Here is a 17,594-nt window from a genome sequence, read left to right on the forward strand (position 1 = left end):
AGAGCAACACAGATCAGCCCCTGCCTTGAGAGTGCTTACCCTAATGAACTTCATCTGAACACGTGATTGTGCACCCAACAGTAAAAGGCACTTAGGTTACAGGGATGACTCCACCCTCCAAACCTAGAGTCCCATGAGGAAATCAGTTATCTGTGAAATAATCACAAGATGGCGGGATAAATCCCACAATAAAGGGAAGAGTAGGAAGAACCCACAGTTAGTGATGCTAAGAGCAGGCCCCTGGCCAGGCTAGGGGAAGAAGGAATTGGCCAGGTAGGGTCTCGGGGGTGGGCTTTCTGAAGAGGCTAATACCCGAATTGAATTTTGTACCATTCGTAGAATGACACCGTCTAATGAGGGTGGAGAGGCTCTTCTGTAGCTAGAGGTGGGCAGTATTTTGAACAAAAACAGGGAGGCCTGATACATGAGAAATGAGGCGGCATGGGACATAACCAGCTTTGAATGGCTGGGCTGTGAAGGGTCAGGATGTATCTCTGAGCACTCTTCAGGTCCTGTTAGGGGTCTCGGACACTTCCCTGCAGGTAGAGCAGGAGTCCCTGAAAAACGGTGAGGCAAGGCAGAGCCACAGCAACAGTGGCATTTATTCATACTTTCTTATGAGCCAACACACAAATTTGTGACCTTAGAGTTCTGGAGGCCAGAAGTCTCAAATGGATTGATAGAGCTGGTTCTTTCTGGAGGCTCTCGGTGAGAGGCCATTTCCCAGTCTTTCCCGCTTGTAGGGGCTGCCTGCCCTCCTTGTCTCAAGACCATACATCACCCCAGCCTCTGCTTCCAAGGTCACTTCTATTTATTTTTAATTTTTTGTTATTACCATATTATTACCATGGGATGGCCATACATCACCCCAGCCTCTGCTTCCAAGGTCACTTCTATTTATTTTTAATTTTTTATTCATTTTGAGAGAGAGTGAGCGAGTGATGGGAGGGCAGAGAGAGAGAGAGAGAGAGAGAGAATTCTAAGCAGACTCCATGCTGTCACTGGAGATCCCGCCATGGGGCTTGAACTCACCAACCGTGAGATCATGACCTGAGCTGACATCCAGTCTTGGATCCTTAACCGGTTCAGCCACCCAGGCGCACCCACTCCTCGTTTTCTAACTCAGACCCTTCTGCCCTTGTCTTATAAGAACACTAGTGATGTCTTGGGCCCACCTGGATAATCCAAAAAATATTCCCATCTCAAGATCTTTAGAGATCTGTGTTGTTTTAAGCCACTAAGCTTGTGATAATTTGTTACAGCAGCAATAGGAAGCTGATACATGGAACCAGATCTTAAAAATTATCTTTATTTTACTGACGAAGAAACTAACTCTCAGAGGGGTTAATTTGTCCAAGGGCACCCTGCTCACAAAAGGTAGAACTGGTGTAACAATTAAACAGGGCAAATCCATTCTCCAAGGACAGCTTATTCTGTGCGAACCCACAGTTCTCTTGACTGAATTGAATGGAGGTCCTTTCTTGTCAGTTTCTTCCTCTCGCTGTTCTTTATGAAGCACCCTTTATGCAGCCCTCATGCCCACCAATGTGCCATTCTTCATAAAATAAATGAGAACGGAGAGATCTTTTACCCCTGCCAAAAAACCTAAAAGCGAGGAGGAAAAACATGGGTTATTAACATCTCAATGAGATTAGAGAATCTGAGTTTAAAAATTAGATTGGGTGATAAAAAGCACATTCTTCATAAATATTTAACCTCCGTCAGCATGACGGTAATTAGAGAGCTGAGGGGAGCTCACTGCTGGTGACGGGCTGCCCCTATCTCTGAAAGGGAAGGTCTCTTTGGCAGCTTTATCATTCCTCTTTAAGAAATAAATTATTGGAGTCCACGAAAATTAAATACTGCACCGGCACCAACATTTTATTTGAAATGTCCCCCAAATGAGGCTTCTTCAATTGTTGAACTCCAGCAAATCTGCCTCCTATTTTAAGGCTATAATGGACCTGAAAGCTATATGTAGTCATCTCAAACAGTTCTCCCATTTCATTCTTCTATATTCTTTTGGTATGCCTCTTGCGGTGGATTGATTTCAGTAATAGCCCCAACTTGTTCAAGCCTCCCTCAATGCACACCCCACGGTAGTGCCCTGTGACACTGACTCTGACTCCGGGCTTGGCCATCAGCTTGCTTTGGTCAAAAAGTGGTAGCAAACAGGAGGCAAGACTTGAAAAGTCCTTGCCCAATAACACTTACCCTCTTATCCTGCTCTTCCAATCCTGAATGGGACAAGCTTCGACATGCCTATTAGATGATACAAGCCATGTGGTCTAGTTGCCTTGTCACCCTACATGGGAACCAGCCAACTGGCACACGTGAAATTTGGACACCTTACACTATCCAGCCCCAGAAAACCACCAGCTGTCTGCTGACCACTGATAGATAAGCAAAACCAGCTCGGCCTTGTACAGTCATGTGGCTGAGCCCAGCCTAAAGTGCCAATCTGCAGAGCCAGAAGTTAAAAGAAAACATTGTTTTAAGTCACTAACTTTTAGATTGGCTTGTTATGCAGAAAGCTGAAACTAATATACTCATCTGCATTCAAGTATACTCTTGGCGTCTTCACTGCTAAAATATGCACAATACAATAATACCAGGAAAAAGAAATATATCATAACCCATTCATTCTTGCAAGGCAGCTACTTTGCAAAAACTAATGTGCATCATTGAAGGGAACAACACCTTCGGCGGTCACTAGCTTTCTCTATCATCCTCCCTACCTACTCTCAGCCCAGATCCACTATTTTTTTTTTCATGTTTATTTATTTTTGAGAGGGAGGGGCAGGGTGAGGGGCAGACAGAGAGGCAGACACAGAATCCGAAGCAGGCTCCAGGCTCTGAGTGGTCAGCACAGAGCCCGATGGAGGGCTTGAACTCCCAAACCAACGAGATCATGGCCTGAGTTTAAGTCGGATGCTTAACTGACGGAGCGACCCAGGCACCCCAAGCCCAGCTCCACTTTAGAGCGATTTCTCACAAAGGTTGCCAACTGATGCTGTTCTACTTTTCTAATTCCCACTCTCGATTCACTTCAGTAGGATTTCCACCCGAGCTGCTTCACTGAAACTGTTTTTACTGAGGTATTTGTCAGGACTCTACCATTTAATGACAAGCAACAGAAACCCAAATTGAACAAATGCACAAGGCAAAAAGGAAAGTTGTAACAAGGATCCACGGTATCTCGCAGAACCCAACGATGGAATCCAACAAACACCTCGGCCACCAATGGAGCCACCCCTTGTTATCTGTGTATCTCACCTTTGGGTCTCTTCGCATGTTTGGTTCTCTCTTCTCTGTTGCTGCAAACAGGCGGTCTCTATTTCTGAGTCTGTAAGACAGAAGAAATGGTGGCAGTTAATAGTGTTTGGGTTGCATCACTTCAGGTCAAGACAACAGCCAGGCCCATCATCCCTCGGACGGATTACACATTCCCTGAGGACCTTTTCAATTGATCCAATTTGAGTGAGGCACCAATTTCTTCACTAACCAGTAGTGGCCAAGGTTTGGTGCCATACTGTGTAATCACACACTCTCTCGTGGTGACCTTGTAGATGGGATGCATGGAGGGAAGGACAGATCTCAGAAAAGACGATCCAGAAATGTGGTGGATATGAGGCAGACAAAGCTAGGAGCATCCACTATGATTCACTTCTTGGTTTCCGATCACATATTCTTTCATATGTACAATTTCAAAACTTCCCCACTCTAAATGAATAAAAACCTTCCCACCATGAGTTTTTATAACAACTCTTGGAGTTTCAGCTTTATTATTTTTTATAGACTTGTATAATTAATGTTTGTCTGCCCCACTCATTTATATATGCATGAAGGCAGGGACCAACTTGTTGCTTAGCTCAGAGTCTGGCCCATGTTAGGAGCCCAAAACAATGTTTGCAAATGACTGAAGGAACACCAAGAAATTTTTAGGTTTGGCATCTAGAAATAATGATGTGGGTAACTGAATTCTGGGTCCACAGTATATCTCTGTGTGCGTGTGTGTGTGTGTGTGTGTGTGTGTGTGGTGAACAAAATGAGATAACACCTAAATTCATACAGCTAATATATGGTAAAACCTGAGCTTTGATACTTATTATTTTTTATTTTTAACTATTTTGTTCTATAGATTTTTCCAAACATACTGATATACAATGGTGAAGGAGATGCAGGAAAAACAAGGAGGAAAGTTGATGTAGCTTATGCTGAACATTGATCCAGAGCATAAACCACATTCTGTTGGACAAGTACAGTGAGATCAATGACAGAATGAATGGAGCCCATGGAGATGAACTTCATGAATCACTTCTTTTGATCAAGGAATGAGATTCAAGGTCAACTATATGGCTGCACCCAATTCTGTGCACTGGGAGATTTCTTTTGTACATAAACTTTCAGGGTTTGATGCTGGAAGTCTGTATTATCTACTGTAGAATATTGCCCCTGCTTTGACCCACATTCTGACTGATTAGGAAAGAAGATTTCAAAACTTTGGTCCCCAAAATGAGGGACATTGTGGAAGTTTTTCTGGAGAGAAATGCTGGTTCTGGTAGTCTTAAGTTATCTGACTCCTCCCAGATATCACTAATCCACATCTCTATTATCATACACAATTGCATGGGGTCTCTAATTAGGAGTAGAAAGTCCTTTCCTTAGTAAAGATATTTTCCTGCCCTAATATTCTTTTTTTTTTTTTTTGCTTTAATTTACAATATCTTAAATTGGATAATACTCCTCTTATTGTATCTTCCAGAAGGCCATACATAACTGCATAACTGCACACACATATTTATGATGACCTGATAAAATACTTCTAAGCTTTAGCTTCAATACATACATCCAAGACCCCAGATGAACAGACAATAGTTTTTAATATTAGTTCAGTACAACACAACAGGCATGGCAAGTTTTCTGGTCCGGGAGAAATACTTTGTCATTCCTCCCACTATCCATGACCCTACCAGTTCTCAGCACCTGCTGCTTCTAATACTACTTGTGGTAAATGCATAGTATAGTGGCTTAGAGCATGAAATGTGGATCCAGAGTACCTCTGTTAAGACGTAGCTCTGCTACTCACTGGCTTCATGGCATTAGGCGAGTTATTTGACCTTTATGTGCCTCAGTTTCCCTGCCTACGATATGGGTTTAATTAATAGGGCCAGTGTAAGCATTCAAGATTAAATAGTTTGTAACTTGTTCATAATATATGTTAGCGACCGTAGCATAAATTCATTTATTTGTCAAAATATTCATCTTATAAACAAAATAAATCAACCTTGAATTAGCTGAGGCATAAAGAAGGATTTATTGTAATGATACAGGTTTATGAAAACTAAGACTAGAATGAATCTAGAACAATGGAGAAGTTGGACACACAAACTCATATACGAGTATGCATTTTTCTTGCTGTAGACAAGCTTTCTCTTTTCCATGGTTTGAGTGAAGCAGAATGGCCACAGTTAACTTTCTTGATGTACTTCCACTCAACGCAAGATAGCAGACGAACTTGGCTTGAATACTGATTTCATTCCCAATTGCTAGCTACATATTCTTATGGATATGGTTTGGGCCAGGTGCTTACCCTTGACTCAAGCAACTGTGGCTGGGAGTCAAGATGAAGTTATACCAGTGGACATTTCCCAGAGTAACAGTATAGACTGAAGAGGGAGGGAAGGAGCTTTTTCACAAAGGAGCAGAGGTGTGGAGCACAGTGCCCAATAAAGAAGAAAAGAACAATAGTTTTCTACCCCAGACTCAGATAATCACTTTGTGGTGGAATCTAAAAAAATAGTTTTCAGTCTTCTTTTTACTTGATTTCTCAATGGCAAGGCAATTAATCAAATTCTCCTGAAATACCGTGTTTATTTGAAGGCTGTATTTCTTTCTTTCTTATTTTTTAACTCTTTCAATGTCATTTCGATGCCTATATTCTATGCATCTTCCTCCACCATTCCATATTTGAATGTTGATATTTTTCAAGATTTTCTCCTTATAAGTACCTTTGTCTTTGCGTATTTTCTTGCAGGCGATCTCATTCACCACCAGTTTCAAAGGCCTTCTGTATGCTGATAACTCCAGATTTCTATCAAGAGTTCCAGACTGTCCACTCAATTTCTGCACTGCAAATTTCTCAGCATGTCAGACCAAACAAATCCAAGCAGAACTCCAGGCTTCCCTTTTGAACTTGAGCCTGATCCATTACTCTACCACGTGACATTCTATGTACATTCTCTCCAGAAACAGGCATAACAGAGCGTAACTGACTGCACTGGGGCATCTATTTTATTGAAAGCCCCATTTATAGCAATTCTAGAAAGATCAAGGAAATTCCTGAATTCAGAGATAGAGTTTAATGGAAAAGATTCCATCAAATGTCAAAGAGGTAGTTCTTTTAAGGTCATTAACGTGCCTTTGTTTCTCCAAAGCTGAGATGTTGCCTGATAGCATAAGTACATATAGGAGATGTGAAGTCTAGTCATTTACATATTGTCTGTAACTTTTCATGGGAATTCTTAGAGAAATGAATTCTCATGGGAATTCTTACGTAAATGAAGATTGATCTGTGACATTCAGGGATGCTAAGAGACATAAATGACACAGTTAAAAAAGTGGTAGAACTGGGATTTGAAGCCATCTAGCTCCAAGGGAGATGTGCAAAAATAAATGAATAAATAAATAAATAAATAAATAATAAAAATGAGGAAGTTGGGAGTTTCAGAGGCAGGATATTCACAGGAATGTCTAAGTCATAATCGGAAAATTTCTCCAGCCCCTGCACCGAGGAAAGGGTGTGGTCCTTAGTAGTAACGATGTACTTGTGTATTGACTGCATTGGGAGCCACTACATTGTTAAAGTCCCTGAAATCCATCCTGGCAGCCCAGGGGTGCCAATGAGGCTGGAAAAGGAGGGTCCTGGAGACAGCTTTCAGACAGGCACTTGAGGTGGAAAAGAGGCAAATTACCACTCTTCTGGGGAACATCTCTTTCTGTGACTGAATTTTTAATTTACAGAGAGCCTAAAGGAAAATATTTTTGTATAGGAAACCCCAGCACATTTTCTAGAGATGTGTACTTTTCTTATAGAAAAAGAGATACGTGACTTAGTGGGGCAAAAATGAATTTTTATGACGGAAAATGAATTTTAGCATTTAAATGACACCATTTGAATCCTGGGATGACACATTTGGAAGGTAGCCTAGAAATAATCCAACTCAATCCCCTCATCTTACATTTGTGGATACAGTCAAGGGACGTGAGGCATGGGACAAGTTTGTGTGCAGAGAGAATTGTCGTACCACCACAGACCCCAGGAATTAACATGCAGACTTCCCCTTCTATCAGCTTGTTAGAGCAAGTGATATCATTAATCTCCTCTGACAAAGGAATCCATCTTAAAAGTAATCACGTGTCCCTTAATTTTGATTATTTTCCCATGATACCAAATAATGAATAATTAATTCACGTTCACAAATACACATTAGAAAATGTAAAAATATAAGGTGATATTGAAGACGATGATGGTGGGATGGTGATAATAATAGTAAATAATAATAATACCTCTGCAGTTCCTTTTTTGTTTGGTAGGTAGTTCATGATTCTGAAATTCCCGCGTTATGTGTGTTAATTTATGAAAATGATATTTTTGAGAAAACCCTTAAAAAATAAAGACTCACTCCCAGTGCTATCACACATAGATAGTCATTATTATTATTTGGGTACAGATTGTTTCTGCTTGTTTCTTCTAGAGATGTAAGGTCAAAAGCAGAGGTTAAGAACGCTGGCTTTCCCTTGGGGGAGACGAATTTCAAATCTCAGCCTCATGCCTGGAAGCTGTTGACTCTGGATGCGTATTCCGACGCCTCAGTGGTGGTTTCCTCCTCTGTGAGGTCAAGGTACTAACAGGGTTCTGAGGGTTTAATTGTGAAGTGTCTGTCCATTCCAGGGACAAAGCACATAGAGCTCTTAGCTATTGTTATTTTAATATATGTTTACAATCTACTCTTGAAAAATATAGCATATATTGATATCCATAATGTGTCTTAATATATGCATGTCTAACCTCTTGAGGAAATTGCGCATTCTACTTTAAGGTGCCATTTATGTTAAGAAGTTTTCATGATATAACATTCACATTTAAATGTCATTTTTACAGCTAAAAATAAAAAGATACGAGTAATCAACCCTCTTTGTTGACATTTAAGGTCTTTCAAAAGTTTGCAACTATGAATAATGCTGTGATGAATGTGTTTATATATACTGCCTTTGTAAGGATACATTTCAGAAGTGGAACTATCATGTCAAATATGATGGATATTTATAAAGCTTAGGAGGCACATTGTTGGATCGCTGTCCTGAGGGGTTACAACAATTTACACAAAAATTAGCAATGCCTGACAGTTTTCTCGTCTTTTAGTATACTTGAAAGAATTCCATACCAATATTAAAAAACAACAACAACAACAAAAACGACTTGGCGAATTTGATATCGAAGCAAAGAGATTTCATTGTGATGATTTCAATTTCGTATGACTTTGACGACTGATGTGTTTGAACATCTTTGCATTGCTTTTTAAACCAACGCGTTTCTGCTATGAAGGAGATACTATTTTTTTTTAATTTATCTATAGACATCCAAGCATGTTTCTTATTGATTTGTTTGAGCTATCTGTTCAATGTTGATAACAACCTCCTCCATGTTCGCGACGCATATGATTTCCCAGGAATAGATTTACATCACCTCTTTCCATACCCTGAGTTTCTTTGTTTATTACTTTGTTTTAATTTATATTTGCTCTGATCTGAACATTCCGATGAGTTTATGTGCTAAATGCAAAAATGTTAAAATTTAGGAATTATATTTCTGGTATGCACGTTTTGTTCCTTTCATCTGTTTGTTTAGGCCTAGGTCAAAATCACACCCTTTTTCTCGTTGCACCTTTATCGCATTTTAATATCTGATAAGATTAGTTCTCCCACGATGGACTTCTGTTTGGAAACAATTCTCTGCTATTTTTACATTGTTTTTCTTTTTAACAAGATAAATTTGGATTAATCTCTCCTAGTTCAGGGGACAATCTGTTGTGATTTTCATAGAAATTACCTTCTACTTTAAAACAATTTGAAAATAAATAAGAGTTTAGGGTCTTTAGTCTTCTCATCCAGAAATATGCTCTATAGGCTGATGACTCAAGTATTATTTTATACTTTCCAATAGTATTTTGTACTTTGACACAAATAGCCTTACGTATTTCTTACTGAAATTACCTCTGAGGATTTCATTCCTCTGGCTATGGTTAATGGGATGTTTTCTGATTATGTATTTTTAAATCTAGTTTCTGCTGCCTATGTGTCTGCGGTACTGTCCTTGACCCCCACAGTTCTTTGGGTGACTCCTTCAGGTAAAGAGTGACCGCATCAGTTATCTTTGGCTGCACAGCAAATTTCCCCTAAACCGAACGGCTTTAGATGACAACATGTATTATCTCACGTTCTCAGTGGGCCAGGCATCTGCTCGTAGCGTAGCTGGGTCTTCTGGTTCAGGATCCCTCAGAGGCTGTAATCAAGACAGGATGACCTGTGGCATCTTAAGGCGTGGCAGCAAGATTAAACTCTTGGAAGCTCAGTCGCTTGGCTTTTGGCAAGATTGAGTTCTTTGTGGGTAGTCGGGCTGCAGGCCTCAGTTACCTGTCAGCTGTTGACTACTGGCCCTCCTCAGTTTTGCGGCAATCTGGATGTCCGTGGACAGCTCGCTTCCTAAGAGTGAGAAGAGCCAGGGAGACAGAGGAGGAGGGGCTTGGGGAGGGAGGGGAAGGCAGCAAAATGAAAGTCACAATTTTCCCAACCTCTTCTAGGCGGTGACATCCCATCACTCTTGCCGCGTAATCTGTTGGTTAGAAGTCAGTCACTGGGTGACCCATGCTGAAGGGGAGGGAGGTATACCTGCAGTGAAAACCAGGAGGGTGGGGACCCCTGAGGGTCAATGAAGAAGCTGCCTCCTGCATTGCCTTTTGAATGATTTAACAAAAGCGGAAGCCCAAGTATAATTTTCAGTCCAAGGAATCTAGTACATCTACTGCTAGGTAATCCAAACAGCAGTTCACTCTCTTAGCAAAACTCATAAAGATTGGGCATCTCCAGATAGGAAGTCCACAGCCGGCTGTCGAAACCTCTGGGGGTTGTTGCAGAACTTTTAGCCGAGCTGACCACGATGCCCCCCGGGATCACGCCCAACCCAGAGGATGGTTAGCTCTCAAGTGATCACAGTGGGCCAGGCGCTACTCGACATTCCTGTTTTCTCAGACATTCTCAAATAGGGAGGAGGGAGTTTAGGGGACACAGCTGAAGAATTCTGTATAAACTTGCAGTGTATATGAAATGGAGACGGTGTTCCCCAACTCCTCCCCCCGCCTCCAAACCAGAGCTGGATTGTACTTTGTTAGTGAAGAATTAAGTTGCTGTCTCTTTCATTTCTTTTGAAATAGAGAATCGAAAGTTCAAGGGGTCTCTCCGGTGTTCAGAAGTTTGCAATCCAGGACTCTATAAGCACTACACGGAATGATACTAATCGCTTAAGGGAGTTCTTTGAAACTGAGTGCTTTCTTCCATCTTCAAGGAGACAGAAATGGAGTCAATGATTCTCTCTTGCAATAATAGATACTTTATCCTGCACCCAGTTGAAAGGAGAAAATGAAAGAAGCGTGAAGTGAGAATTAACAGTGCCCACGCTGGACTGCCCAAGTAGGGTGATAACGAGCTACAGAGCTTTAAACATGTCTCTCCTTATTATCATACTCGTGCCGTCATGATACACATTTCCTGAACCAAATGCAGACACCTGAGCCCAGAGTTTTCCTTGTCGCGTGAATATTAGGAGACTGAGTTGAGGAATCACGGCAGTGACTTGGATTGGGTAAGACAAGACCATGCAACGGAGGGAATACACGTGGGGGAGGCGTGGACGCTGGACCCGGGTTTGAATCCAGCTGCTCTGCTCCAGGCTCACAGTCTCTGCAACCTTGAACATTTGCCTGCCTGAGTCTGGACCCATAGCCAGCAATGAGAATACCTTGCTCAGAATTCATTCATCCAACAATCCATCCCACACACATTTGCTGAGAACCTGTTACGTGCTAGGTATTGTTCTTTATCCTAGAGATTTGGCAACAAACAACCCAATGTCTTCGTTAAGAGATACAAGCAAACAGACGCATACATGGGTTCAGTAGTGATATGTGATAGGTTAATGTATGCGATGATACAGGTGATTAGGCAAAGCTTCTCTGAAGAACATAAAACGCGTAAGACAATAAACATGGCGCTTAGCAGGTGGTAGGTGCTCAGAATGGCAAATTCCAGTGTGGCCCTAGAACCATCATGCTATCAGCTAAAGTTCGACATACGAGAAGCACTAGATATCCTGTCCATGTTATTTTATATTTTGTGAAACTCTGAAAATCTTAAAAGCAGCCTTAGAGTATCCTCGTCGCTTATACTTTATCAATGGGGAAACTAAGGCCACGAGAGGGGAAGTGACTGAGCTGAGGTAACAGAATTTGGTTTTAGTCCAAAATACTCCAACCCCCGAGTGAAGTGGGTTCTGTATTGATGCATCAGCGTCTGCCTGGGAGGCTGGAGATCTTAAAGCTCTGGCATCTGTGAGATCAGCTTTTCCTAGTTTTGGAACCAAAGAAACCCTGGCCCGGAGTCTACTGACTCCTGGCTGACAACGCTCACATCTCGCCTACCTCCCACCCCGTGCATGGGGAGGGGCAGCCATAGGGGTGAGTACAGTGGAGAAATAAGCTGGGGACAGGGGAGAGAGGCATGAGGAGTCCTTCCAACACAGTCTTGTCCCCTCTCTCCCACGCTGTCCATCCAAGTCAAAGCTCAGACCTGGCCCCGTTGCTCCCCTGCCTGCCCGGTGGCTCCTCTTTGCCATCAGGACAAAGCCAGATTCCTTCTGTGAAGAGGTGACTCATGATCTGGCTCCTGCTCCCTCTCCACTTCTCCTGGCACAGTTTGGGAAACCAAGCTGGCAGTCATTCCAGAAGTCTACTGTGCTCCCTCATGCCTTTTGTACTTCTACTCTACAACTGCAATATCCCCTTTTGCTCCTGATTCCCCTAAAAAATGACCGTTCATCCTTTGCCCCTTGGCTGTGACATTGCCACCTTTGGCCAGGGCCTGCCAGGAGCTTAGCCCTGTGCTGAGTCCTTCTCTTTCCCTCACAGTCCTATCACAGTGCCTGACACCTCGCACCCCAACACCACCTTTGGTCTCTTTCCTGGTTTGTCTCTCCCACTAGCCCATTATAAGGTCACATAGGCAGAGACTGTGTTCAGTTCACTATGGACCTCAAGGGCCCTATAGCTTGTGCTTGGCATAGAGTGAGGCATCGAAGAAATATTTGTTGAATCAACCACGGGATGGATGATTGGATGGTAACCACGGCCATTAGGTCTGATCACTAAGTTAAGATTTGGAGGAGTCAGGGCACAGCATGATTATGAAACAGTTTTGGGGGTGTGTATGAGTTTTCTCCAGGCCTAGATCTTGATCCGTGGACCTCTAGCAAAAACCATGTTGGGCTTCTCTGATCTGAAGTAGGGGTACGTGTTTGGCCCTGTCTTAGTCTCTTAGAGCTGCCATAACTGAGCCTGTTCCTTCTTAGCGGAAGGCCTGGTCATCGCTTACCCCATTTCTGGTTCTTTGGCTGAAACTTTCTATATTCATTTGCTAGGGCTGATAACATAACATAGCAAAGTACCATGAACTGGGTGACTTAAGTTCTGGAGGCCAAGAGTCCAAGATCAAGGTGTTGGAAAGTTCGATTCCTTCTGAGGGTTATGAGGGAAAGATCTGTTCTAGGATTGTCTGCCCTCTGTACTTGCCTGTGTCCACGTTTACCCTGTGTAAAAAGACACCATGTGGGATTAGGGGCCCACTCTATCCCAATATTACATCTGCAATGATTCCATATCCAAAACACATCACAATCTGTGGTTGTGGGGGTTAGGATCCGAACATATGAATTCTGGAGGGGATAAAGTGTATAACAGGGTCTATAGGGGGCTAAATAATGTTCCTTCAAAGTTCACGTCTACCCAAAATCTCAGAATCTGGACTTCGGTGGAAATGGTGTTTTTACAGATATCATTCATTAAGTGCTTAATTAACGACAGTAACTTTCTGTTCTTTAGGTCCCCATTGTGCGATGCTTTGTTCCAGCAGCCAACAAGGGCCTGCATTTGAGATGAGAGAAGTCCAACACAGTTTTTATCAGAGGTCCAGGGAGCAAGGTCTAGTCCTAGAGAAAGGGGACATGGGAACCAGATTCCACAGCCAGGGTTCACAGATTGAGTATCAGACCCAAGAGGAGAACAGAGTGACTAATGGTTAACCGTGTGGCTTTGGCCATTAGAGTTCTGGGTTCATATCCCAACTCTATTACAAAGCGGATGAACCTGAGAAAATGATTGAAGCATTCAGGGAGTTTGATTCCATGTCAGGTGAGGATAACAGCCTCTGCCTCCTACGACCAAAGTGAGGAATCAGAGATAATGTGTTAAAAGTGCTTGGCAAGCACGTGATCAAAGTAACTGGGAGAGACATGGAAATAGGAAGCTTCCTAAGGTAGACTGGCCATGGTGGAGGTGTTTATGTAGGGTGTGCAGAGTGATGCCCACATGGGCCTACTAGGCTGGGTCACTCTTGCACCACAGGCAGAAGGACCCTGGGCTCCCTCCAGGTCCCAGTAGGGTGGGGAAGGAGCTCTTTACACCAACAAGGGCATTAGGCTCTTCTAGCTGGGTGGGGTGTCTGGGTGTGGGCCAAATCTTCAGGAGGCTGCCATGTTTTCTGCTTCTGGGGAGGGCAGGAGAGGTGCCAATGTTCTCCCTCCTGAGCTCTCCACCCTCGACCAACCAACAAAAGGGTAAACAATCCTAACCCTCGCAAAACCTAAAACAATCCTTTTGCCAAGTTAACAGTCCCTATTCTCTTTGTTTGTCTGCATTCTAAACTCCCGGGACGCTGTTTCCATGCACATCGTTTAACAGACAGACGCAGCCTCCATAGCAATGACTGGCCAGGGGTTGAGGCCCTTTGTCAGAGAGCACTCTGTCTTGGGCGGGATGGGGTCTGATTTCATCATCTCTCCTGAGCCCTGGGATAGTCCTCTGATTTCCTAGGAAGTTTCTTTTAACAGGAAAGGTGCTAATGCGTCTATTTTACTTCATTACGTCTTACCGCCTGCCCTTTTTGGCTTCTTATTTCCCTGAAATTTTCTGGCACACTACTTCCCTCCCACCCCACTAAGACCTCAGGAAATATAGGAAATTAGCGGAGAAGGTAAGAAGGTTGGCACCAAATTTTACCACAGGAGAAATTCAGCTAACCACGAATTCCCCCACCCAGCGCGTGACAAACAACTTTAAATTCCTCCCACGCCCAACAGCCTTGGCCGCCACCACGGACAAGCTCTTCAAGGCAAGATGGCAAGAGGTGTCATGAGGCTACTCACTCACTCCTGGAAAAAATGATTCCGAACGAGACACTCCTCCCAGGGAAGTCAAGCGGCTCTCTCAAGGGCCCTGAAGTCAGAGTCAAAACAGCCTCACCTCGATGCGCTGTGTGCCTGTAGGCCTGCCATTCTAAACCAGGGGCGCTGACAGAAAATGAAAAGAATTAGCATTCCAGGTTGGCAGCTTAGGCAGAAGTGAGTCTCTGCCTTTCCAGCAGAACAATAAAGCCCAGGTGCTGGATGCACCTGAGACCCACCGGTTTCAATCTAGGGCGACAGGGGTCGGTAACTTGTCCGTGATAGTCATGATAATAATCGTGACAACAATGCTAAACTTTGCGCGTCTGCTTATCGAAGACCTACGGCAGGTCAGAGACCGTGCAAACCATCCTGCATATGCGTTCTGCAGGGTCAGTATTACCATGGCTGGTTTGGAGATAGGGGACTGAACCTGCCCGAGGTCACACAGCTGTGTTGACCAGGAGCCCGTCCCGGGCCCCTCTGATTTGTAAACCTGTGATCCCCCAGCTCCTGCCGCATCAGAAGGCAGTGGGGGAGCGTGGTTATGCTTTCATCGGGGCCCGGTGGCGGCGGCCTTTGGATGCCCACCCCTCCAGTCACTTGCCTGTGACACTGGCCAGCCATCAATTACGTTTCTCAGTGTCTTCGGCTATGAAATGGGAGTTCATTTGTTCCTCCCTCTTACACACATTTGGTGAGTGCCTATTCTCTGCCAGGTGCTGGCGATCTAGGAAAAAGCCGGAGAGACTCCAGCTCCTGAATCCTGCCTTCTGGGAGCTAGCTGGAGGAAGGGGAAAATGAACAAACCCCTAAGTGAACCCTGCCGCACGGTACTTGGCTGTTAGTGGGGAAAGGAAGGCAGGGAAGGGGGATCAGAGGTGCAGGGCGGGAAGAAGGCGGTGGGGCAGTCCTGTAGCAGGTGTCCAGGGAAGTCCTCCCTGAGAGGGGGGCATCCGAGCAAGGACTGAGGAGGTATGGAAGTAAAAGCACAGATACATGTGGGAACAGCATTCCATGCAGAGGAAACGCCCAGGAGCGTCCCTGGCAGAGTTGAGGAGAGCGGGGGAGGCCGGCGTGGCGGCGGAGAGAGGCTGCACTGAATCCAGAGGGGAGTGAGGTGGCCGGGGCCCCCACAGAGCTGAGTTGCTGCGGCCGGATTTCACTCTACGTTGAGGAACCACCAGAGGCTTTGCAAAGGTACCTGATGGGATGTGACCTGTATTTTCAAAGTGTCGTTCTGGCTCCCAGGTGGAGAAAGGACTATGGGGTAACAAGTTCAGGGACAGGGAGGCCGCAGCCATGAGCCGGGCCAGAGGGGATGGTAGCTCGCATGCCGATGGGGTGATGGCTTGGGAGGGGTGTGTGGTGGTCAAATTCTGGATATGGTCCGATATTAATCGAAGGCACCTCCCAGGACTGTGGTTGCCAAGAGTAAATGAGTTGACAGAGATAAAGCGTTTCCCGTAACGTCCTAAGTAAGTGTTAATTGTGTTTCTCCCCTTGTTGGTAGAACCACCTGGAGACACCTAGGAAATTGTCATATTATAAAATCTGTGCTTCTTCCTTCCCTCTCCTCCTCCTCTTCCTCATGTATTCGTTCACGTGTCCCTTCAAGGCCCGATATTTATAATGGTTAACTACGTGGAGTTGCATTTTAGGCCTGGTTATGCCATCTGACAGCTGTGTCACCTTGAGCACGACCAAGAGTCTCAAGTCCTCTGAGCCTTAGTCCCTTTCTCCTTAAAGTGGGCAGAGCAATGGTACCTACTGCGGGGGATCGATTTGAAGACTGAACTGATTTGTGTGAAACCCTTAGTCTAGTGCCTAATGTTGGAATCCTCAGTAAGAGCCGGTTATTATTATGTGTTGTATTACTGAATTTGTGTTAGCAGTTCGTAAGGGTCGTGCTGTATCCAGAAGATGCAACAACGTCGGGGCGCCTGGGCGGCTAAGTCGGTTGGACTCTTGATATTGGCGCAGGTCGTGGGATTGAGCCCCGCGTCCGGCTCTACACTGAGTGTGGGGCTTGCTTGGGAATTCTCTCTCTCTCCTTCCCACTCTCTGTCCCTCCCCCTTCAAAATAAATAAATGAAAACTTAAAGAATATCCTTTAAGAAGATGCGATACCCCTAGTCCTCTGACAGCTCATATCCAGGGGAAACAGCCCACAGAAGAAGCCCAGAGTACGCACAGAGAAGTCATACAGAACAGCAGAACGGAAGAAAATATGGTGTGTGGCCAGGGTGTTGCCCTGTGGTACAAAATCTAGCCTATGAGCTCAAGGAAGGCTTCCTGGAGGAAGTGATGTTTAAACGCAACCCTGAGGCATCCGTCGAAGGCAGTCAGGAAAGCTGGGAGTTGGGTGAGGTTTCCCAACAACGTTTAGGCCAAGGAAACAACATGAGCACAGACCCTGAGGAGGGAGATGGCATGATCCAGTCAGACACGGAAAGCTGTCTGGGGGACTGGCAGAGAATCCCCGTCAGTCAGGTGTTTATCAGAGCCGTGCAATGAATGAAATGTGCGTAAGCTGTGACGCTGTGGCCCCTCTTTCGCAATTACTCTGTTTAGTAGAATGGGGTTTCAGAAGGAATTCCTGACTGTAGCACCTGTCTTAGCTAATGTCCAAATAGTGATGTCAATTGGGGGGAAAGAGAGAAGGTTCACCACCCTCCTCCCAAGATGGCTTCTCCTCCCGTGTCCCACGACCACCCCCTAACTGCCATTTTGCTAATGGCTTCGGGAGCGTCCTGCAAGGCCAGCAGGTCTATTTGCCAGCTTTTTCTCCTGTAGCCCTCTGCCCATCGCATGCACACACACACATGCACACACACACAGAGGCCCTCATTCAACTAGACACAGAACTGTGTCCCTCCACCTCCAAAAAGCCTCCTACCTCCTCCCTGTCTTTCTAATCCCACTACCATGACCCATGACTGTGACGTCACTCATCCAGAGGGTTACAAATGCCCAAGTCCTCCTTTGGCCCCGTCTGTGCCTCGGACAGGCCAGTGGCTGCCACACCTTTGCTGTCAGATTC

General features: G+C 44.6%; 1 long non-coding RNA gene across 2 annotated transcripts in view; it reads right to left on the reverse strand.

Moving 5' to 3' along the window:
* Positions 1-1,294: 1,294 nt before the first annotated feature.
* LOC123596170 overlaps positions 1,295-17,594 on the reverse strand; it is a 34,397-nt gene continuing 18,097 nt past the window's right edge. Inside the window, exons 3-5 of one of the 2 annotated variants that reach the window (XR_006711576.1) lie at positions 14,534-14,677; positions 3,277-3,346; positions 1,295-1,605 (exon numbers count right to left, since the gene is read on the reverse strand). This is a non-coding gene — a long non-coding RNA (uncharacterized LOC123596170). The remainder of the gene's footprint in view (positions 1,606-3,276; positions 3,347-14,533; positions 14,678-17,594) is intronic. The other variant, XR_006711575.1, reaches the window with a different exon arrangement.

The sequence above is a fragment of the Leopardus geoffroyi genome, chromosome B1, assembly GCF_018350155.1.
Source record: "Leopardus geoffroyi isolate Oge1 chromosome B1, O.geoffroyi_Oge1_pat1.0, whole genome shotgun sequence".
Classification (NCBI taxonomy): domain Eukaryota; kingdom Metazoa; phylum Chordata; class Mammalia; order Carnivora; family Felidae; genus Leopardus; species Leopardus geoffroyi.